This window comes from Rhinoraja longicauda, chromosome 5, assembly GCF_053455715.1.
Source record: "Rhinoraja longicauda isolate Sanriku21f chromosome 5, sRhiLon1.1, whole genome shotgun sequence".
Lineage (NCBI taxonomy): Eukaryota > Metazoa > Chordata > Chondrichthyes > Rajiformes > Arhynchobatidae > Rhinoraja > Rhinoraja longicauda.
Genome location: NC_135957.1, coordinates 19,597,158 through 19,622,213, shown reverse-complemented (window position 1 = coordinate 19,622,213; position 25,056 = coordinate 19,597,158). Strand labels below are relative to the sequence as shown.

The window sequence follows — 25,056 nt, the reverse complement described above, 5'->3', positions numbered from 1 at the left end:
CAGCATCTATAGTTCTTTCCTACACATTAGACGTTGGGATGTTATGTTACAGTTGTAAAAAATGTTGGTGTGGTCGCATATGAAGTACTGTGCTCGGTTTTGGTCACCCTGCTGTAGTAAGGATGCCACTAAGAGTACAAAAAGTGCAGAGAAGATTTACGAGGATGTTGCCTGAGGTACAGGGAAAGATTGGGCAAGCTAAGATTTTATTCCTCAGTGTGCAGGAGTTTAAGGCATGACTTTATAGATGTAAATAAAATCATGAGGGGAATGGATGGGGTGGATGTTCATAGTCTTTTACCCAGGATAGGGAAATCAAGACCCAGAGGTCATAGGTTTAAGGTGAGAGAAGCAAGATTTAATAGGAACCTGAAGGGCAAATTTTTATTCAGAGGGTGGTGGGTATATGGAATGAGCTGTCAAAGGAGGTAGTTGAGGTAGGTACTAGAACAGCATTTAAAAAAACAAATTGTCAGGTACATCGATAGGAAAGATTTAGAGCGACATGGTCCAAACTTGGGCAAATAGGATTAGGTTAGATGGGATATCTTGGTCAGCATGGATGAGTCAGGCTGAAGGCCTGTTTCCGTGCTGTACGACCATGACTCTATTGCATTGTTGGAGCTATAAAGATCAAATTATGAAAGCAGGCTACACATTAGTTAGATCGTTGATTGTTGCATCTCTAACTAATGTATATCCAGCGATTTTTTAGATCAATTGATGGGGCAGATTGGGACAAACTATTTCCTCTGCTGGAGTTGGATGGTGGGATGGGGGGAATCCATCAAAATGGGAGGTGTGACCTTCAAATTGGAGCATTGAACTTCCAAGAAAATGACAGGAAACAATAGTTCAGGCAAAAGCTTGCGGACAAATGGAACTCTCTGCCAAAAAAATTGCTGAGATTGGAGGCCAATTGAGAATTTCAGAACCAAGATTAACAGATTTTTGAACGGCAAGAATACTGAGGATACAGAAGCAATAGAACTGAGATACAGATCAGCCATCATCTAATTGAATGGCAGAAAAGGATTAAGATACTGAACATGCTATGCTGTTCCTGTATATTGGAAATGTGACAATCCAAGGATGATGACCGCCATACTAATAATCTTTGAAAGATCTATCTTATGTTTTATTAAACCTATAAAATAATTATTATTTCAAATGGCTGTTGTCTCTATGCCAAAGGCTAAGATTTTATGTTCCTTTTCAAGTAGGATCGCACTATAATTTTTGATTTGAGTCCTATTTCACGGTTCCTTGATCAATCATCTGATGCCTTGGTTGGGTAGTTTGCTCTCATCAGAAACAGCTGGTATTTATAAAGGGCCAGAAAAGTGTATGAATCACAGGAAGAATCACTCATTTAATTTGGCACACTGAAATACACCAGGTTGAAGCATGTATTATTTTCCTAGTTATTGGGAAAAGGCTTTCAATGGGTTTGAATTACATTCTATCTTTGAAGTTCCAGAGCGAGTGAATTCGGGTTTTAGTTTCAAAAGTGGATTAGAGTTCTCGTGATGGATTCTGAAGCACACGTTGTTGACCACAATGAATTATCCATCGAGTGTTCCATTTGTTACACATAGACCCATGATGTCCTCCTTTCTCCTTTTCATTGCACTGCCTTTGTTTGTCTGGGCAAGGACCTAAGCTTTTGTGTGGGTGGTTCTCAAATAAAATCATTCTTACATTGCCCGAAGTTCTTCACTTTAGTTTGATGAACTTCCGAATGTCTCTGATCCATCCTTTGGCTTTGTGCTCATAAATTGCCTGAAAAATTACTTTGAAGGAAATCTTAACTAAATAAGGAAGCCTTTTTGTGTAGGAAAGAACTGCAGATGCTGGTTTAAATCGAAGATAGACACAAAATGCTGGAGTAACTCAGCAGGACAGGCAGCATCTCTGGAGAGACAGAATGGGTGACGTTTTGGGTCGAGATCTTTCTTCAGAAAAAAAGCCTTTTTATGTGTGATGAGCAATGGCAACATGAGCTAACTCACCTTGCACACTATACTCATCTGAACAAGTGCCAGAAATGGTTGGAAAAACTGAGCAAAACTGAGGAGTTTTGACACTACTTGTTAGTGTCAGAAACTTCCTTCCCATATAAAGACAGCTTCTGCCTAATGGCAAAACCTGTGTTTAACTTGTTCTCTTGTTCTTAACTTATTCTCAGTCAAACGACATTTAAGGGGTTATATTAAATTGTGCATTTTATATATTCCCAAAATATATATTTTTAAAAAACTTGTACCCTCGAGTATCAGCTGTATGGCGCTGCCACATGTCTGTGTCAGGTTTAAACTACAGCCTTCAGAAACTTGAACCCAATATCTTGGCTGACATTTTAATGCAGAGCTATGAGAGTTCAGTGCTCAGAGAATAATCCTGCCAACCCATGCAATTATGTGATGCTGTTCTTGGTTTGTTAAAGCTGGGAAAATCCACTTTTACATCAAGTAGCACAGACCAAAAGATTGGGTGAAGAGGCCATTAAATTTGGGCCTGTGATAGATCTGCCAATTCAAGATGGTGTGCCCATGGAAATAACTGTGATGGGGAATGTATGGCTGCAATCCTAAGATTTTGGTGTGTCTGTGAAGAAATTAGAGATAGGTTTTTTTTACTGCAAACATCATACTGGACATAGACTGACACAAAATGCTGGAGTAACTCAGTGGGTCAGGCAACATCGCTGGAGAACATAGATAGGTCTTGTTTCAGGTTGGGGGTGTTTTTTTCAAAATGATTTGGGGGGGGGGGGGTAAACTGAAAGCAAGAAAATAGCAAATCAGGGCCGGCAACAGATGACCTCAATCAGGAAGGTTCCCTGATAGGCCAATTGCTGGCTAGAGATGGTATGATCACAAGAGGGATACATATTGCGAACAAACATTCCTCTCATCTCTCCCCTCACTACCCCTCCCCCTTTTTCCTCCACTAAAAGTCAGATAACCATATCCACAGTTCACCAGAGAAATTTGTATGAATGTTACATCCAGAATAACTCACAGAAACCTGTGGAAGTGAACAAGTTGTAGATAGGTTCTAATGGTCATGGTTCCCAGAGAAGTGGATTTTGCCATGGTGAATATGATGCTAATGTTGGAAATGATGGAGCCAAGATGAGGTCTCAATTTGGGTGTTTTAAATTGCAGTTGGTGCAGAATTGTCCTCCTCTGAAACCTTCTCTGAAAATTGTCCTTCTCTGGGAAGACGATCGGTGACGTTGCTAAGCCATGCTTTCAGAAGAGCAGCATCTGAAACATTAAAAGGAGCAAATGCAAGTTGTCCACACTAATGAGGAAAATTGGCAGATTGAGGATTCATTTGTGATTCACAGCATCCAGAGCACAAGGATATCTGACAGGAATTGCTTGGCATCGCTATCTGAGTAACATTATTAGAGCTACACGGTAGCGCAGCGGTAGAGTTGCTGCTTTACAGCGAATGCAGCGCCGGAGACTCAGGTTCGATCCTGACTACGGGTGCTGTACTGTAAGGAGTTTGTACGTTCTCCCCGTGACCTGCGTGGGTTTTCTCCGAGATCTTCGGTTTCCTCCCACACTCCAAAGACGTACAGGTATGTAGGTTAATTGGCTGGGTAAATGTAAAATTTGTCCCTAGTGGGTGTAGGATAGTGTTAATGTACGGGGATCGCTGGGCGGCACGGACTTGGAGGGCCGAAAAAGGCCTGTTTCCGGCTGTATATATATGATATGATATGATATGATACTGTTATGATCCAGTCACTGTTGATGTGAAAATGGGCAATCTTTTGGATTGAAACATGCTCTGTAGTTTATGAAATTCTTAACAACTTACTTAACGCAGCAAACCCAGAGAAGGACAATTTTACAATCCTGAGCCCTTGGAAATTGCTGAAAGCTGTTTTGAATCCGTTCCAAAATGAGGAGATATGTGACCTGATTATACGAATCAAAGTGTTTCCAATCCATTGTCATTCTGGAAATGTCTGCGGAGGTCAACACCGATGCATCAGTTAGTGACATTGCAGCGTACCGTGAAAGGTGTGTAATCATAAATTGGAAATATCACAGATAGTTATAAAGCTACAGAGGAAAAGACTATGGAAGTGTGACTGGACCAACCACGACATGAAACAAATATCAACTTGCCCATCATTATAACGGGGATTTCATTGAAATTTACCGAATATTTAAAGGCCTGGATAGAGTAGATGTGGAGATGGTTCTTCCACTAGTGGGAGAGTCTAGGACCAGAGGGCACAGCCTCAGAATAAAAGGGCATACCTTTCAAAAGGAGATGTGGAGGAATTTCTTTAGTCAGCGGTGATGAATCTGTAGAATTCAGTGTCAGAGATGGCTGTGGTAGCCAAGTCATTGGGTATTTTTAAAGCAGAGATTGTCAGGTTCTTGATTAGTAAAGGTGTTAAAGATTATGGGGAGAAGGCAGGAGAATGTGGTTGAGAGGGAAAGATGGATCAACATGATTGAGTGGCGGAGTAGACTCGATGGGCTGAATGGCCTAATTCTGATCTTATGACATGAGTTTATGATCTTATGTAGAGAAACCAGTCTCGATGGGAAGAAATTGGTTGGGGTCTTTGAATATACAATCAGATTAGTTGTGTTGGATTACAATTCACAATACGGTAAAGAAACATTTGAGGGTTTCAGTGAAAGGGTTCAAGGAGATGAAAGCAATGCAAAGTCAAGTCAAGTCAAGTCAAGTCAAATTTATTTGTCACATACACATACACGATGTGCAGTGAAATGAAAGTGGCAATGCCTGCGGGTTATGCACAAAAAGAATTACAGTTACAGCATATAAATACAGTTACAGCATATAAATAAAGTCCATTCATTCCAAACCATGCCCAGTATTACCAGGTCTTAGAAGAAAAATAAAGCAAGAACTGAAAAGTCTAGACCGTGAATATAATTCTCAAGATTATACAATGTTATTGGTCCATGCCTATAGTTGAGATGCAAAATCAGGTGATAGTTCAAAGGTACGGAGTTTATAAAGTAACTATTAATCAAGTTCTTGAATGTAATCCACCTGATACTTTGCCAAATGGGGAAGATTGGTTCAAAAGGTTGACAGCAGACAAATATTTTCAGATAGATCTGATAAACATTTACCTTCAACTTAAGTGAGATGAAGCACGGAAGTCATAATTAATCATGGCATATCTAGCTAGGTCTGTTTCAGCAAGCCACCCATTTAGTTAACCATTCTTGATCCAAGAATTTTTAATGGTATAACAAATCAAATTTGACACGGTTTCAGCGGGTGATGTGTTCCCTGGACAATATCCATACCTCAGACACAAACAGGCAGACCTAAGATGACAGGCTGAAAAACATGCTTCAAAATTGGTAAACCATGAAGTTTGGTAAAATTGGTAAACCATTGTCTCTGCCTGCTCATGCCCCACCGAACTTATCTCTACCTACCTCGACTCCATCCTATCCCCCCTGGTTAAATCCCTCCCCACCTACGTCCAAGACACCTCACACGCTCTCCATCTCCTCGATAACTTCCGGTTCCCAGGCCCCCACTCCCTCATCTTCACCATGGATGTCCAGTCAATCTACACTTCCATCCCCCACAAGGATGGTCTCGAAGCCCTCCGTTTCTTCCTCGACCGTAGAACCAGCCAATCCCCATCGACCAACACTCTCCTCCGCCTAGCAGAGCTGGTTCTTACCCTCAACAACTTCTCCTTTGACTCCTCCCACTTCCTCCAAACCAGAGGCGTAGCTATGGGCACTCGCATGGGCCCTAGTTACGCCTGCCTCTTTGTCGGGTACGTCGAACAATCCCTGTTCCAGACGTACACTGGCCCCATCCCCGAACTCTACCTCCGCTACATCTACCTCTTGCACACATGCAGAACTCACTGACTTCATACACTTCACCTCCAATTTCCATCCTGCCCTTAAATATACCTGGACTATCTCCGACATCTCTCTCCCGTTTCTGGACCTCACCATCTCCATCACAGGAGACAGACTAGTGACGGACATCTACTATAAACCCACTGACTCGCACAGCTATCTGGACTACACTTCTTCCCACCCGGTCCCCTGCAAAAAGTCTATCCCCTACTCCCAATTCCTCCGTCTACGTCGCATCTGCGCCCGGGATGAGGTGTTTCACACTAGGGCTTCCGAGATGTCCTCGTTCTTCAGGAAATGGGGCTTCCCCTCCTCCATTATAGATGAGGCTCTCACTAGGGTCTCTTCTACATCCCGCAGCTCCACTCTTGCTCCCCCTCCCCCCACTCGCAACAAGGACAGAATCCCCCTCATTCTCACCTTCCACCCCACCAGCCAGCGGATCCAACATATCATCCATCAACATTTCCGTCACCTACAACGGGACCCCACCACTGGCCATATCTTCCCATCCCCTTCCCTCTCTGTGTTCCGCAGAGACCGTTCCCTCCGTAACTCCCTGGTCCACACGTCCCTTCCTACCCAAACCACCCCAACCCCAGGCACTTTCCCCTGCAACCGCACGAGATGCAACACCTGCCCCTTTACCTCCCACCTCAACTCCATCCAAGGACCCAAACAGTCTTTCCAGGTGAGACAAAGGTTCACCTGCACCTCCTCCAACCTCATCTATTGCATCCGCTGCTCTAGATGTCAACTTATTTACATCGGCGAAACCAAGCGCAGACTCGGCGATCGCTTCGCTGAACACCTGCGCTCGGTCCGCATTAACAAAACTGATCTCCCGGTGGCCGAGCACTTTAACTCCCCCTCCCATTCCCAGTCTGACCTTTCTGTCATGGGCCTCCTCCAGTGCCATAGTGAGGCCCACCGGAAATTGGAGGAACAGCACCTCATATTTCGCCTGGGCAGTTTGCAGCCCGGTGGTATGATCGTTGACTTCTTTAACTTTAGATAGCTCCTCTGTCCCTCTCTTCCCCTCCCCCTTCCCAGATCTCCCTCTATCTTCCTGTCTCCACCTATATCCTTCCTTTGTCCCGCCCCCCTGACATCAGTCTGAAGAAGGGTCTCGACCCGAAACGTCACCCATTCCTTCTCTCCCGAGATGCTGCCTGACCTGCTGAGTTACTCCAGCATTTTGTGAATAAACCATGAAGTATACGTTAAAGCACACAAATTAGAGATGCTTTCAAATTGTATGAACATTTAGGTCTTAGAGTGTACAAGGAAAAGTTTGATGGAACTAACAATGCAACAACTCCCAAGAAAATTTTGGTTCATATTAAGGCTAATGAATGACCAAAGTAAATTAATACCGGGTTTGGCCACTCATTCATTGGATGAGTTATTGAAAAAAAAAAGTTCCATGGAATGGAACGATTATTGTGAGAAAGCATACGTTTAAAAAAAAAAGTCATCTTGTGGTAAGTACCATGATTGGAACCTTGGAAAAACTCAGCATACAACTCGGTCGTTCATCTGAGACATCTCGGTGAGCGGTGGGGTCTTGAAGAGGTCCTTCACTGATAGGCATACCTTTACTCCTGCACTAAGTCATCAGTCCATCCTGTGTACCCAGCCATGGCCATACGTACACCTTGAGGAATGGAATGTGGTTAGGGGCATCACCAGTTAGGCAGCCACTGGATGGTAGTAGTTTTCAGTGCAGTCACTGTAATAATGCCGCAGCCACGTCATGCAAAGCCTGCTCGAAAAACCCACATTGAAAAAAGTGATCAGGTAGGCTGCTTTTAAATGATGTTGGTTGTGGATAAGTACTAGACTGATCCATGGAGGTAATGATTTAAATAGCAATTTCTAATATTAATTTTATGATCTAAAAATTCAATTCCTGATGACAAAAATGTAATTTATAACATCTTTCACCTCTGGATAATTGAAGCTCTGAATGAGTTCTAAATCAAAGTGAGAATCCTTTATTTGTATAGCAATCGTTAATTACTAGAAGAACCCTTTGAATATTTTTGGATCCCAAAAGGCAATCTCTATTTACCTTAATCACATTCCTTGGCCAAATATGCATTTTATTTTTTCGGTGTTTGAACATAAATCTAATTTACTGGCTGTTTTTTACTGTGTCAAACTCATTTGCTCACATTTATATTTGGACAGCTATACATCATTGAGAAGGCAAAAGGAAGCACAGGCAAAATGTCACTGAAGGGTTGAAATACAGCCAAGTCACAGGATTTATATGGAAAATAGTTTTACTTTAATCATCAGCCAACACAAGGTGCCTTGACATTAGGGATGTAAATTTTAACATTTAGCTCCCTTTCTGATTGCCCTTCTATTAACCGAGCTCCCATTCTTCAGCTGAATTACGACAGATACTTTACACCACTAAATTAAAAATAATGAAATATTGATCAGCTTGATCATTATATCAATGTTTACAGAATGTCTTCACTGTTTTGCCAATCCCTCATGATTATGAATGCAGAACAAAAGAAATGTTGAACAATTGTATTTTTGATTACAGGTAACAAACGGGATTAACAGTGAATTCAGAATTGCCTCCCCATCTCAATAGACAATAGACAATAGACAATAGGTGCAGGAGGAGGCCATTCAGCCCTTCGAGCCAGCACCGCCATTCAATGCGATCATGGCTGATCACTCTCAATCAGTACCCCGTTCCTGCCTTCTCCCCATACAGTGGTGAAGACCCGCAGCAAAGGGCATCATGGTGGGGAAGCAGTAGAGTTGCTGCTTTACAGTGCAAGAGACATGGGTTTGATTCTGACTAGGGGTTGCTGACTGTATGGAATTAGTACGTCCTCCCCGTAACCACGTGGGTTTTCACTGGGTGCTCCAGTTTCCTCCCACATTCCAAAAGACGTGTGGATTTGTAGGTTAACTGGTTTCTGTAAATTGTCCCTAGTATCTAGGATAGTAGTGTAAGGGTAATTCTTGACCATTGAGGATTCAGTGGGCTCGAAGGCTTGTTGCCACGTTGTGTCTCTAAACTAAACTAAACTAAACTAAACTAAACCAAACAAATAGCACACCAGCAGGAATTGACACTCTGTTGAGTGCTTCAGGACTGCTTCAAGGCAGTCAGTGAGATAAAAAAAAATATTCCAAAAGGCCAATAGTTGACCCTAAAACACCTCGTGTGAACGCACGACTTTCATTCCATTCATGTTGCTCATGAGAATCATGACACAGATGCCAGCCTTGTTGTATTGGTTTAAGACCATCTGCCACAGTGTGAAGATTACAACTGGCAGATTATCAGGTGTTGGTCTACACATCACACATCAGAGAACAGAATCCCTTTCACTTCCAGTAGTGTATATGGCAGAGTTGACAAGAGCTGAACAACTCAATTTGTGCCACCAACAACACTGATACTGAAAGGAAGATAGCAGACTTCATAAGACCGCAAGCATTTTATTCATGTTGCTCTCTGGTAAGAAAGAATGAATTGAGGCCGGTTTTATGTAAGAGTGTTAGTGATCTACCATATGCAATAATGGATGGGAATCATCTCCATATCCATTTGCCTAGTGAAAATCTCAGCCACTGGCTGTGTCTAACATTGTAGCCTCACCCCACTCTTCTTTCCCCATCATCTCCTCCTTCTCTTTGTCCTCGCTGTGGTGTCTCCTGCTCTTTGTTCATTTTCTCAGTCATGTTGGACTCCAAAAGCAATGCCTTCTAAAATGTAAATCAGGTTGTGCCAGATTTTGAGGAAGGCATTGCCGTGGAAACACTTGGTCCATTGCTGATGTACAGGAAGGAAGTTTGTTCCTTCATCACCTTGGGAAGTTAAAACCTCTTGCTGAGAGCTCTCCTTCAAACCCTCCTCTCTTGTTTGCCTTTCGCTCTTCCTCTTCTTCTTTCCCTTCCTCCTTCCACTATTTCTTTCTACTGCTCCCTCACTTACTTCTCCCTTCCACTCCTCCTCTGTCTACTCCTTCATCTCTTCCTCTTCCCTTATTACCTTTCTTTTTCCTTCCCCTTGCTCTCCCTTCCACTCTTTCTCCCTTCCCATCTTCATCTCTCTCATCTCCCCCCCCCCCCCCCCCCACTTTCTCTTTATCCTCCCCATGGTGTCCCCTGCTTTTTGTTTGTTTTCTCAGCCATGTTGGACTCAAAAAGCAATGACTTCTGCAACTTTAACCAGCTCAAAAGAGTGCAAAAAACATAATAATGTAGCAACAGCCTGAAGAAATAAAGCATCATCTCATCTAATTATTGATCCCTTTAAAGTGCTGGTTGTGGGGCTCTTTGCTGTTGCAATCAATGCATACAATATTTCAAACATTAAAACTGTTACGTTGTTAAGCACGTGTCATGAGACTTGGCAACGTTTTGGCTCTTCCAGCTTTCTCCCCCCTCCCCCACGACAATCAATCTGAAGAAGAGTCCCGACCCAAAACATCACCTATGTTCTCCAGAGGAGAACAGATACTGTCTGACCCGCTGAGTTACTCAAGCACTATGTATCTTCTTTTGTAAACCAGCACCTACAGCTCCTTGTGTCATGTGACTAACCTATTCCAGAGCCAGCGCATTGTTTATAAAAGGTTTCAGGAAGACTGGAGACACAAGACACTGCAGATGCTAGAATCCTGAGTAAAACAGAAGGTGCTGGAGTGTCTCATAGGGTCAGGCAGTATCTCTGGCATCAAGGCTCTTTGTGTGAAATGCTTAAATTAGGTGGACATGCCCACTTTGAGCTTTTTTTTGGGTCTTATTTGCATTTATCTGCACATTCTGCACTTGGACTTTGTTGGCTGTTGGCACTCTGAGGTGCACACGGTGTTGGTATCATGGACATCACTTTGGAACTCGAAAGGCTCATTTACTGTCACCTTAAAAACAGGCTCACAAAGACCAATTTCTCCATACGTATCAAAATCATCTCATTGTAGTTTGAAGAAAATTGCCGTGGTTCTCTGTGACAAGCAACATTTCAAAGTTGTCAAGTTTTTGATTTTACAAAACATTTCCAGACCGCTTCTTACGGAAGTATTATTTTGGGTTCCTCAATTTCCCGGGAAATTATTCTTCTGAATCAAGAAGCTAAGTTTCTCTCCACAAGTTAGTTGACAAATTGATTGACTGACGATGTCCAAGCAGAAAGTGGCCATACTTTTTTCATTTCCACAGAACGAGTCATATCATATCATATCATATCATATATATACAGCGGGAAACAGGCCTTTTCGGCCCACCAAGTCCGTGCCGCCCAGCGATCCCCGTACATTAACACTATCCTACACCCACTAGGGACAATTTTTACATTTACCCAGCCAATTAACCTACATACCTGTACGTCTTTGGACAGTGTATTTACTGCCACTCCTTAAAATAGTAAATTCTGTTATATGAATATAATTCTATTGTATGAATCCCCAATCCTCTTATACATATGTGTGTGTGAAAAAAAAAAAAATATATATATATACACACACACACACACACCTATATTCTGTGTCATTGATTATTTTTCCTGCCCAGAAGTGAATATCTCTATATTTCTCAGCTCGAATCCTGTCTCCCTTCTTTGCACATTGTGCTATTTGCTAACTGTGAATTATCTGTTAAATGTATCATCAATATCTCAGCAATCTGACTGCAGTGCAATAACTCAAACAGCTCGGTGAAGTGGTAAATTCGTGACAGATCAGAGAATGTTTGGTTTCTGATGTTGCCCTCATCAGGTTAATGGTTGTTTGCAGCAGTTAGATCCCTGATTTCTGTCTGAAACTCAGCACACTAGATAGATTCAGGCAGCTCGGGATTATTTACTCAGTCTTCTAAAATCACATGGCTTAAGATCTGAATTGGAAGGAAATAATAACGTCATCTCATGAGAGCAAAATGTCAATCCTTCGAAATATGAGCACCACATTTACTCCATGGCCTGCATATTATCCATAATGCAGTAAGAAAACTGTTGGATTACAACTGTTGGATTATATGATGGAAGGAATTGCTGTACTTCTTCTTAGGCAGTCCCTTAGATTTGAGGATGACTAATGCTGAGGTGCTGATGAAGCCAATGTGGGAACTGCAGACTCTTCCACAGAGGAGGTGGCTGATGGGCTGGCAGTGAGTGTTTAAAACATAAAAAATAGGACCAGGATTGGGTCATCATTCAATATCTTCTTCTCTGCCAGTTCCCCATAGCCTCAACAAATTGAGAGCTGGTGCACTCCTTTCTCCAGGTCCTTTCTCCAGCACCTCAGCATTAGTCATCCTCAAATCTCTGTGGTCCCACAGGTTGTCAATGCCAAATCCACTTTGAGGCTCTCCAGGAGTCGGTGGAGATTTGCATATCCTCATTGAAACTTTGAACGCATCCTTCACTCTTTCCCTCAGTTCATGTACCAACAATATGGCCGTGATCTAGGGTCTGTGAACTTTTACTGTGGAAGGACAGTGCTATGCAATGAAGGCAACTGTAGAGGCCCTTGATCTTGCAGATGTTGAGTGGAAGACCTTTCCTCTCGGTTATTACAGGAATCATTGTCCATAACTTCTTACAGATCTCCGCCGAGCATTTGCAAAGTAACAGCTATTAGGTGATATGAATTATTGGAGACAAATTTGGTGTGGGTGTTGTTCCATTAAATTTACAAACGTTGAGTAGAGCTAATTTATGAAGAAATGTTAATTGGCCTTTGAGTAGAACAAATCAGATCCTGTGGCATTATTTTGATGAAAATGCAAGGAGTGATCCCTCATGTCACGCCCTACTAATCCCAGTGATTTTCAGTGTTCAAAGATAACATTTAATAGTTGATTTAATCGAGGTATTGAAAATAAATGAATGCTATGCAGAAGCTAAGTGCAGGAACATTATTTCAGACTTGTCAACAATAAGACGATCAATTGCAGATAATGGTACAAAATGAAATGAGCATGTTGTACAGATGTCCAGAAAAAGAAATGAAGGAGAAAAAGCACAAGAGTCCAATTCCTAAAGATTGTGTTAGCTTATGTTCTATTTTACTGTTCTACAGTCATCCACTTTGTTCGGCCTGTAGGAAAGATTTTACCATTGGGTGCAAAGTGTAAGATATTAGATGTTAAATGTCTTTTGGAGGTCAGAGTACAGAATATTCATATCTTTTCTGCTGTCTTGTTGGGAAGTCACCACTCCGAGAATCCACACTTCAGTCTGAAGAAATATCCCAACCCAAAATATCGCCTCGCATGTTCTCCAGAGTTGCTGCCTGACCCGCTGAGTTCCTCCAGCATTTTGTGTTCTACATAATATTCCAGCATCTGCAAGTATTTGTGTCTACTCGGAGAAGTCAATTGTATTTTTTGGATGGGATCTCTCCCTTTCAATAGCATTTTTCTTTTTTCCTGTTGAACTATTATGGCTGAGACAATCCTCAGGTTGTGCTTGCTGACCTCTGGTTTTGCAATGTCTCAACCTTAAAATTCTGATACTTGACTACTTTCATCTCCATTCTCTCTAACATAGAACAATGAGAAGTACAGCTCAGGAACAGGCCCCTCGGCCCACAATGGCTGTGTTGAACATAATCCCAAATTAAACCAATCACTTATGCCTGCAAATGATTCATTCCTTTCCATTTCCGGCCATTCATCCATCTATTTAAAGCCTCTCCAATGCGATGACCGTATCTGCCTCCACCTTCACCTCCGGCAGCACATTCCAGGCACCCCACTCTCTGTGTAAATAACTTGCACAACACATCTCCTTTAAATCCCCCCCCCTCATCTTAAAACTATGCCCTCTATCTTCCTGTCTCCACCTATATCCTTCCTTTGTCCCGCCCCCCCCGTCATCAGTCTGAAGAAGGGTCTCGACCCGAAACATCACTCATTCCTTCTCTCCTGAGATGCTGCCTGACCTGCTGAGTTATTCCAGCATTTTGTGAATAAATACCCTCTAGCTTTGACATTTCCACCCTGAAAAAAGGTTATCCTAATTTTATAGTCTCATCTGAACCTCTGACACTCCAGAGAAGCCTTCTCCGTCATATAAATCCTTGTATTTTCGGGACTCGTTCAGTTCTCTCTTTTTCGACAATCCCAATCACTTAAAAAAAAAGATTATGAGCTCTGCTGTCAGTTTCCACGCCACTGTGCTCACAACCTTTTCCCCCAAACCTCTTCACCTCTCCTTCACCTTCAAAGAAGATCCAAAAGCCTATCTCTTTGACCAAACTTTACCTGCGCATCCTAGAATCTCCTCACATGGTTTGCATTAATATAGTCTTGCGAAGCAACTTGGGAATATTTTGATGATTATTTCCATCATAATATAATTAGACTATCTGTCTACAACCCACAATTCCATACAAGGAGCAAAAGGGTTAGCAAAATAATATTTTTCTTCTTGATGTCTTTCCAAGAAAACACAGCATAATTGCAAAGCAATCTTAATTTGTTCATCATGTCCTTGTAAATTAACTGCTATGGCAGATTAATGTACCTCCTCAGCCTATTGTTTTAGCAGTTAATTAGATCAGAAGCCATTCATTGTGCTGTGTGCTGAGGGATACAAAAAGCATCACTGCACGAAGCTGCATTAGAATAATGCACATTGATTGTATGCTAGGTATCTGTCAACTTGCTTAAATTAAAGATAAAATATAGTGAAAATTTCAGCCAGAAACCATGAAGTGCAATCGAGCACAGGGATAAAGAACTTGCAAGATTTTAACCACTTATCTATTTCATTTTCTGTATCTGAAATAAATAAAACATGTAAAAGAATTTGTACTATCAGGAATGTCCAAAAAAGCTCTGCTGTCAGAAGACGAGATTTTTACCAGAGTCATTTTACCTTCTCTGAAACACTTCAATTAATTTGCTCACTCCTTATGTGCCTTGGAGAGGGGATGATGGTGTTCCTCTCTGTTATTTTGTGGTGAAATAAGAGGATGTTAATATAAATTAAATGTAAAGAAAGGAAATATATTTAAATATTCCAAAATGTTATTTAAATATTTCAAGATGCAGGCAAATTTTACTAGCCCAGCATGTGTAGTTGGTCAGCATGGACAAGATAGGCTGAAGGGCCTGTTTCCTTGCTGTGCAGCTCAATGACTCTGTTTTTGCAAAGCCAGTGTGCAGGGATTGGCTTTGAGTGGAGACACACAAGGGTGAGAGTAAGCTTGCCCACAGAGTTGTGTTTTGACTGACGTGCCAAAAAACAGTCAGATGTTTGACAGAAAATTGCATGCAATTAAATCTGTTCAAAGTTGTTTAAATAACTCTTCTTTTTGGGCAGAAATGTTGCACGGTGGCGCAGCGGTAGAGTTACTGCCTTCCAGCACCAGAGAACTGGGTTTAGTCCAGACCATGAGTGCTGTCTGTACAAAGTCTGTACGTTTTCCCCCTGCCTGCGTGAGATTTCTCCGGATGCTCCGGTTTCCTCCCATAAAACATGTGGTTTGTAGATTAATTGGTTTCGATACAAAAATGGTGCAATTGAATATCTTGTTGAACAGAAAGGCAAGCTTCACATTTCTAATAATGCCTTTCACAAACTCAAAACGCACTGAAATGCCTTACCTCCAGTATATACAATATACTATATTTAAACATGTAAATTAAGAGCAGATGTAATTCCACTCAAGTCTATTTTGTCACTCATTGAGATAATATTGTAACTTCAGCACCACATTCCCAGATACCCTAGATAACCTTTCATCCCAATTTCCCAGACAACCTTTTCTTTTTGAACCACGGTATTTGATCTACCCAAGTGAAGGGTTGCAGTACTGTTGTCACATCTACAGTAGTTAGAAAAGTGGCATCTGAGTTAATGGAGTACTCTGACAGTTCTGCACTGGAATCCCAGCCTATATTGTGGACAGATCTTCCACTGACTTAGATTTGTACTGTTGTTTATATCGTGGACCATGCTGGGTTTCTCCATTGTAGTTTTGGGCGTAGACTTCTGTTGGGAGACAGGTTTCCATCACATCAGTCAGTTCAAGAGCCTCTAATGGCAACAGACCAGCTGCAGTGACAAGGACACCACTGACAGCTTTGTGGCCCAACCATCCTGGATCTTAATCCTGTTGTTTAAATCAAGTGTTTGTCAAAATAATTGAAATTCAATAACACTGGATTTTTCAAAAAAGAAAAATAATATTAAAAAAAATAATATTATTGCTTCTGCATTCTAACCACTTCCTGCGTAAAGAATTTTATCCAGCATTCTCCACTGTGGATGTATTAATAACTAATTTAATTTGAAGGTAATAAAATCAATTACAGATGCTGGAAATCTGAAATAAAAACAGATGCAAGAAACAATTAACAGGTCAGGTATCGTCTGTGTAGACAGAAACAGTGAACATTTCAGATCGAACACTGTGTTAATAGACAATAGACAATAGACAATAGGTGCAGGAGAAGACCATTCGGCCCTTCGAGCCATTCAATGTGATCATGGCTGATCATCCACAATCAATACCCCGTTCCTGCCCACTCCCCATACCCCCTGACTCCGCTATCATTAAGAGCTCTATCTAACTGTTGGAACAGTCCTGACAAAGCTGGACCTGAAACGTTAACTCTATTTAGTTTAGTTTAGTTTTAGAGATGCAGTGTGCAAACAAGTCCGTCGGCCAACCGAGTTCACATCGACCATTGATCACCCGTACATTACTTCCATGCGAGATCATTCTACAAACCTGAGCCAATTTACAGAATCCAATTAACCTTTGGAGTGTGGGAGGAAACCAGAGCATGTAGAGAAAACCCACGTAATCACAGGGAGAATGTACAAACTCCGTACAGACAGCACCCGTAGTCAGGATCAAACCCAAGTGTCTGGCGCTGTGAGGCAGCATCTCTAACACTGTGCCAAGGAGCCACACAATGTGTTTCTCTTTCCACAGGTGCTGCTTGGCCAGCTGAGTATTTTCAACATTTTGTTTTTATATTTAAAGTGTCCACATTTGCACATTAGTACACGGAAACATTCTTCTCTTTTTGTCTCCAACTACAAATATTGCAATGCATTTACTTTACAGTTTTCTCTTTTCTAAGAGCAAGAAGCTCTGGCCTTTGGTTTCACCTGTCAGTTATAACCTTTCACTTCTGGGTATCGTCTTTGTAAAACATAAATAAGATTGCTCCTTTCAAGTCCGTTCAAATAATTTGAACAAAACATGGGTGCAACAGCTTAATGTTACCACAATGTCGACTGATTAATGGACGATACTTGTAGTGACCTTCATTTTTATTAATATGTACTCACACCAGATAAACTATGTAAAAGTCAGGGAATTGGCAAGTGACTTATGTGTGGAGGATAATGACCTTTTAGTTACATGAATTAATTTTTATTAGTCACTGACTCATAATAACTTACTTTACATGAATGAACTTTCACCATGTTCAGGCTGCTAAATGGAGCTTCATGCAATAGGCCTTCTCTTATCCTTCAGGCATTGTTCTTTCTGGCACTGCTGCCCCCTCTCGCCCACCCTGCATACACCCAAAGCTTTCCCCATTTCGGAAGACCACACAACCGAGCAGTAGGGGGGGGGGGGAGGTGACTCGCCTCACATTGTATCCAGGGGAACAGGAGTAAGTCATTCAACACTTTACCTTGGACAGGGACTCAGTTAACTCCCACCAGATCTCTGCCTAACCTCTGCACACTGCTGACATCCGTATGAAACAAAATCCAAATGTCCGTCACCATCCATAGGCTTTCTATGCCCTTTTTGTTAGGTGTGCCTCCTGATTTTGTGTTTGAAAGATATGGCTCTAATTTTCTGAGCTCTTTTCCACACTTCTCTCTTCAGAACATAGAACATGGAACAGTGCAGCACAGGAACAAGCTATTTAGCCCACAGTGTCCATGCCAAACATGATGCCAAATTAAACTAATCTCCCCTGCCTGTAAGTCAACCATGTCTCTCCATTGCCTGCATATTCATATGCTTAGCTAAAAGCCTCTTAAACACCACTATCATATTAGAGTAAATAACTTCTCAATGAGTATATCATACTCTGTTCCTCCATGTTAAAGAGAATTATGACAAGTTTACAACCTCTCCCTGAAATTTAACTCTGAAAAGGACACATGTACTTTCTTCCAATTGGAACGACCAGTAGTACAAATCCTGAATTTCCATCTTGGGGTCTCCAACACACCTCCAATTCTCAACAATTGGAACTGGTCCATTAATTCTGACACAGGCACAATGGTTCGAATTACTTTCTTTTGTAAGTTCAGCACAGACCAGATCCAGCCAGGACCTGCATGCTCTTTATAGCTGAACACAGCCTTTGAGACCTGATTACAACTTGGGAATCTCTGCTTTAAAACAGAGAAGTTGAAGAAAAAAAATCTGAAAAATCATTAGATTTAGTTTAAATTTTAATTTAGCAATACGTCATGGAAACAGGTCCTTCGCTTCACCAAGTTTGCGATGACCAACGATCACCCTTACAGTAGTTCTACATTATCCCAGTTTAATATCCTATACGCCAGAGACAATTTACAGAAGCCATTTAAGCTACAAACCTGCAGGTCTTTGGAATAGGAGGAAAGGGTGGAGGGACTCAGAGAAAACGCACACGATCACAGGGAGAACGTACAGACTCCTTACAGACAGCACCTGCGGTCAGGATTGAACCCGGGTCTCTGGCGCTGTAAGGCAGCAACTCTACCGCTGTGCCACTGTGCCACACAAATATTTGAGTTATAATAAAGGAATAATGTTCCATTATATCCAGTGTGATAAAACTTACATTTACATTGCTCTTGCTATAATTTCAGAATTTTCTAAAAAACACTTTACAACCAAACTCTGGTCATATTTAGAACTCAGTGGCAATTTGTACACAGCAATTTCCCATGAGGATCAATGAGACAAGGACCAGATGGGCTATTTGAAGGACAGGAACAGCCATGAAATTGGGGAAGAATCCCCTGACCTTTGTCAGTATTGTACAATGGGATCTTCTAACTGCATTCATTAGGGCAGATAGGATCTGGATTTAGCATCTAATTTGAAAGACAGCAACTCTGACTGTGCAGTGCCTATTTCATAATGTTCTGGGAGTGTTAACCCAGCTTTTCTGCTCAAATTTGCAGCGGGGAACACAAACTGACAGCTTCCTCCACAGTGCAAGTGTGATGCCAATTATCTACAACAGCTGAGTCTCAACAGGCGATTACAGTCTGCTACGGTACTCACAGAGGTGGTCAAATAGAAAGTTTTCAAAGGAGCAGTATGCTCTTCAATAGTTTATTTCCAACGCACAGTAAATCTGTGCACAGATTTATTATGAAAAAAGGCATCATACTATAGTGTAGAAAAGTAAGACGTTATTTTGACACAAGCTCTGAGGGCCTAAGAATTGGCCTGTACCTGAAAACAATGATACAGAAGGTAGGGAGGGTACTAGAGCAGCCAACTCAGTGCATCACCACAAGGGACCCATCAAGGATGTGGCTTGAGTTGGGTGGACCTTGCTGTGGATGGGATGTGACTGGGGTGAGGTTGTAGGTTCCAACCATTCCTGTTGGATCCAGGGGCCACAGTATAAGAATAAGGGGTAGGCCATTTAGAATGGAGACGAGGAAAAACTTTTTCAGTCAGAGAGTTGTAAATCTGTGGAATTCACTGCCTCAGAAGGCAGCGGAGGCCAAGTCTCTGAATGCATTCACGAGAGAACTAGATAGAGCTCTTAGGGATAGTGGAGTCAGGGGATATGGGGAGAAGGCAGGAACGAGGTACTGATTGAGATTGATCAGCCATGATCACATTGAATGGTGGTGCTGTCTCGAAGGGCCGAATGGCCTACTCCTGCACCTATTGTCTATTGTCTATCACTTCAAGAGAGATTTCAAATAACTCGAATGCCAGCAGGGAGCTGGGAACATGGCCATTCACCATAGAATATGAATTCTCAGGTGACTCAGGGATCAGAAGTCGTTCAGAGAGCCAATCCATCTAAAACCCAAATCTGCACCTTCCACTTGAAGAACAAGTATGCAAATCGAAGGTTGAAGATCATATGGAATGGAGTTAGATTGGAGCACTGTGACAGTCCAGTCTATCTCGGTGTGACTCTTGATCGATCTCTGACCTACAAAGCACATATCACCAAACATAAAGGAAAAGTCAGTTCCAGAAATGCTCTTCTTAGCAAGCTGAGTACCTCAAAATGGGGAGCAAATTCTAAAACCATTCAATCAACAGCTCTGGCTCGCTGCTTCTCCACTGGCCGAGTATGCCTGCACAGTATGGGAGCGCTCAGCTCATGCAAGGAAGACTGATCCTGTGCTAAACACAAGCCATCACTGCATCAGTGGATGCATGAAACCTACCAAGACTGACAACATCTACCTACTCTCTGGCATTGCACCTCCTGGAATCAGCAGAGCTGTAGCCAGTCAAAAAGAACGCCTCAGACAATCAGAGGATGAAAGACCACCCTTTGCTACCTCAGCGTTTGAAATCACGCAGAAGTTTCCTCTCTTCTGTCCATCCCCTGAACTGCAGTGCATCGTCTAGAAGGCTCAAACTCTGGGAAGAGAAACTAGAGAAATCTCCGGAAGACATTCACATGGCAATCGATCCCTCTGAGAAACTCCCACCAGGTTCCGACAAACCGTGGATAACCTGCCGCAGTCTCAACAGACTGCGGACAGGCATGGGGAGGAGCAAATCGAACATGCTGAAGTGGGGATATACTGAAGATGCGGCAGACTGCGAGTGTGGATGGGGCCTCCAGACTATGGAACATCTCCTGAGCTGTGACATGCTGCATGACATATGCACTGTAAAGGATCTTGCAGAGGCCAACAACGTGGCACTAAAATTTGCTCGCTATTGGCAAACAGTTGTGTGATGGCACGAATAAATAAATAAAGCTCAGGACCAAGGCCATTACTAATGCCTTGTTTGCTAGGTGTCTGTCTCAGGAGAATTATATAGAAAATGGGTATGAAGTGCTAACATTGTGGGGCAAAATGTTTCTATTTAGGAAAGCCGGTCCAATACAGTGTTTTCTTAGTAATCCTACCTCTCCTTTTTCATTTAGTTTTTAGTTTAAAGATACAGCGCGGAAAACAGGCTCTTTGGCCCACCGAGTCCGCGTCAACCAGCGATCCCACACACTAAAGCTATCCTGCACACTGGGGACAATTTACATTTTTATACCTAGCCAATTAACTGACAAAACTGTACTTCTTTGGAGCATGGGAGGAAACCAGAAATCCTGAAGAAAAACCCAAGCAGGTCATGGGGAGAAATTACAAATTCCGTACAGACAAGAGGCCATAGTCAGAACCCAGGTCTCTGGCGCTGCAAGGCAACAACTCTACCGCTGCGCTTTTCATCTTACATCCCTCTTCCTCCCACCATCTCTCCTCCCTGCACCTGCCTTTCTCACACTCTCCCCCACCCCCCTCTCTCTGTCCCCTTATTTTTTCCCTGCCCACTCTCCCTCCCATCTTTCTCCCATTTTCCTTCTTATTGCAATTCAATTGGGCTTCTGGTTGCCTGCTTAATCAAAATTATTGTGGACTGGGCTGAGGGCTTCCACAAAGAATTCTTCTGAGGCTCCCTCTGATCCTTCCACTGGCCCAGAGAGGCCCTGACATGAAAGGCCATTTATTTTTTGAGCTCAGCTTAAAGCCAGTTATATTCCTTCTGCTGACCTTCCTTCCTATTCTTATCTCTTCCTCTCTCATAATCTACATACAACAGATCCTCAAGTATTTTTGAGCATTTACTAAGAAGTCCTAGTTCACTGCAGTCCACCACTGATGACTGTGGTGGACTGCAGTAGGCACAATTCTTTGGCATTCATCCATGAAACACTCTACTTTGCTCTTCTGGTGCTTCCAAAACCAAGATCAATCAAAATGCCACAGCAGAGAAATTCTAATCCATAAACCAACATTCATGGCTGACTGAAATGCTGTTATGTTATGCCCTGATGATTCAATGCTGGGAATTTCATGTACGTGTGATGTGCCAATGACCAGAATTTACATGCATGCAGTGACTTCAAATGGTGGAGAGCAAATGACGGTACAGAATTATGATAAAAAGCCACAGCCCATAGGCCTTATCCATGCATTTAGACCTTAACTGGAAGGGTGCATCAACAGTTAGTTGGTTGAAGAGCACGACCCTGTTCGACAGCTGAGGAGTCCCAAACCTCTATCTTTCTTGAAATGATCTTTCTTCAACTTCTTGCTCACCTGCCTGATTAGATCCCCAACACCCCCAACATTGTCTACTTGGCTCTCCTTCAACAGCATGCCCAATTCCTGGTTTCAGCGGCATTACAATTTCTAGCGAAGATAGACTCAAAAAGCTGGAGTAACTCAGCTGGTCACTCAGCCCCTCTGGAGAAAAGGAATAGGTGATGTTTCCGGTCGAGACCCTTCTTCAGACAGAGTCAGGTGAAATGGAAATGAGAGATATAGACTGTGATATAGAGAGATATAGAAAAAAAATGAATGAAAGATACACAAAAAAATAATGATGATAAAGGAAACAGGCCATTTGTGAGCTGTGAGCTAGGTGAAAACAAATGACAGACAATAAGACTCAACAAGACGAGTTGAAGCTAGTATGAAATGGGTGGGGGAAGGATGGAGAGAGGGGGGATGCAAGGGGTACTTGAAGCTAGAGAAATTAATATTCATACCACTGGGTTGCAAACTGCCCAAGCGAAATATGAGATGCTGTTTCTCCAATTAGCGTTTGGCCTCACTCTAATTGTGGAGGAGGCCCAGGACAGAAAGATCTATGTGGGAATGGGAATGGGAATGGGAATTCAAGTGTTTGGAAACTGGGAGATCAGGTAGGTCCAGGTGGACTGAGCAAAGGTGTTCAGCGAAACGATCGCCCAATCTACGTTTGGTCTCGCTGATGTATTAGAGTCCACACCTTGAACAACGAATACAGTAGATAAGGTTGGAGGAGGTGCCGGGGTCTCTGGACAGAGTTGAGGGAGGAGGTGTAGGGACAGGTGTTGCATCTCCAGCGGTTTCAGGGGAAGGTACGTGGGAATGTGGTGGTTTGGGTGGGAAGGGATGAGTTAACCAGGGAGTTGGGGTGGGAACGGTCTCTGCGGAAGACAGAAAGAGGTGGAAATGGGAAGATGGGACTTGTGGTGGGATCCCGTTGGAGGTGGTGAAATATTGGAGGATTATGTGTTGTATGCGACAGCTGATGGGGTGGAAGGGAAGGACTAGGGGGACTCTGTCCCTGTTGCGAATGGGGGGAGGGGAAGCAAGAGCAGAGCTGCGGGCCACCGAGGAGACACATGATAGGGCCTCATCTATGATGGAACCCCCATCCCCGAAAGAATTAGGACATCTCGGATGCCCTAGTATGGATTACCTCATCTTGGACACAGATGCGGCGTAGATAGAGGAATTGGAAGTAGCGGATAGAGTCTTTGCAGGGAGTAGTGTGGTAAGAATTAGCCAAACGCTAATAGGAAGAACAGCATCTCATATTTCGCTAGATAGTTGTGGGAGTCAGTTTATAATAGACATCTGTCAATAGTCTATCTCCTGCGATGGAGACGATGAGATCAAGAAAGGGGAGGGAGGTGTCGGAGATGGTCCGTGAATTTGAGTGCAGGATGGAAGTTGGTGGTGAAGTTAATGAAGTCCATGACTTCTGCAAGGGTGCAGGAGGTAGCACCAATACAGTCATCAATGTAACGGAGATAGAGTTGGGATAGGACCAGTGTACGCCTGGAACGGGGATCGTTCAAAGTATCTTACAAAGAGATAGATATAGCTAGGACCCAAGCAAGTGCCCATAACTATGCCTTTGATTTGGAGGAAGTGAGAAGACTTGAAGGAGAATTTGTTAAGAGTGAGGATCAGCTCTGCTACGGGAGGAAAATGTCAGTAGGGGGAAATTGGATGATTCTACGGTCGAGGGAGAAACGGAGGGCTTTAAGGCCTTTCTGCTGGGGGATGGAGGTGTAGAGTGACTGAACATCCATAGAAAAGATGAGGCAGTGGGAGCCCAGAAAGCAAAAGTCATTAAAGAGATGTAAGGCATCTGAGGCATCTTGGACATTATTTGGGAGGGATTGGACCTTGGGGGAGAGGATGGAGTTGAGGTACATGGAAATGATTTCAGTGGGTCAGGGGCAGGCAGAAACAATGGGTCAGCCACAGCAGTTGTGTTTACAGATTTTAGGGAGAAGGTAAAACTGTGGCTGTGCAGGGCTGGGGAACGATAAGGTCGGGGGCTGTGGACGGGCTAGAATTTCTAGCGCTATCTGATCAGTAGCCTTGGTGAAGGTTCAATGCCGGGCACATGTTCAAATTCAGGAAAGCTAACGTGATGATTCCTGGTCCAAGGGTCAGGTTAAAAGCGTTGCTGTTGAGATGGTGGTCAGGAATCCCACTCTGATCATAGAGTAGCAGGGTGACAATAGAGTCAGTTCAACATTCATGCAAACGTGCCATTGAATGGCAGAACCCATCGTATCTCAAGAAAGGAAAGCTGGCAATTGTAAGGAGTTCAACAAAGTGGAAATAGAATTTCACAAAGTTGGGTTGATTACAAAGTGAAGCGAAGCAGTTAAAAAGTTCTCTAGGTGTCAGCCTTTTCTGAGCGAGGTTTGCCAAGGGTTCGATCACAGAATGTAAGTAAGTTGACAATGAAAAACAGATTGGTTAGACCCCATTTGACATGTTGAATAAATAAAATATCATGCTGTTGGCTGTCTTCTATCCCAAGGGATTAATTCTTGTGCTAATTAATGCTTTTCCTGCAGTTATATTGTTTGTTAAATATACTTATCCCTGAATTATTTAAATTCCTTCTAGTAATTTAGGGATAGCTTAAGGACCTGGTTTTATCTGGCTTTCTCCTTCTAAATTCACTCTTATGATTTCTGAGCAATTTTGTTCTGCTGGTAATTATACCAGTTTATAACATTAATTTTTCTGCAGAGTGAACTATTCATTCTCCTCCCACATCCTTCAGCTGGAGATTCTTTACCCCTGCAGTCTGCTGGGCATATGTTCTGTTCATACCATGACGAGGCACCACTGGGGCATTTTGGTTGGCTCTGGGGCATCTTGGCTGACATTGACCAGTTGGGCCAGAGG

General features: G+C 42.7%; 1 protein-coding gene across 1 annotated transcript in view; it reads right to left on the bottom strand.

The window, feature by feature from the left end:
- LOC144593848 (protein eyes shut homolog) overlaps nt 1-25,056 on the bottom strand; it is a 348,998-nt gene that overhangs the window by 178,225 nt on the left and 145,717 nt on the right. The gene's annotated exons all lie outside the window — the stretch shown is intronic.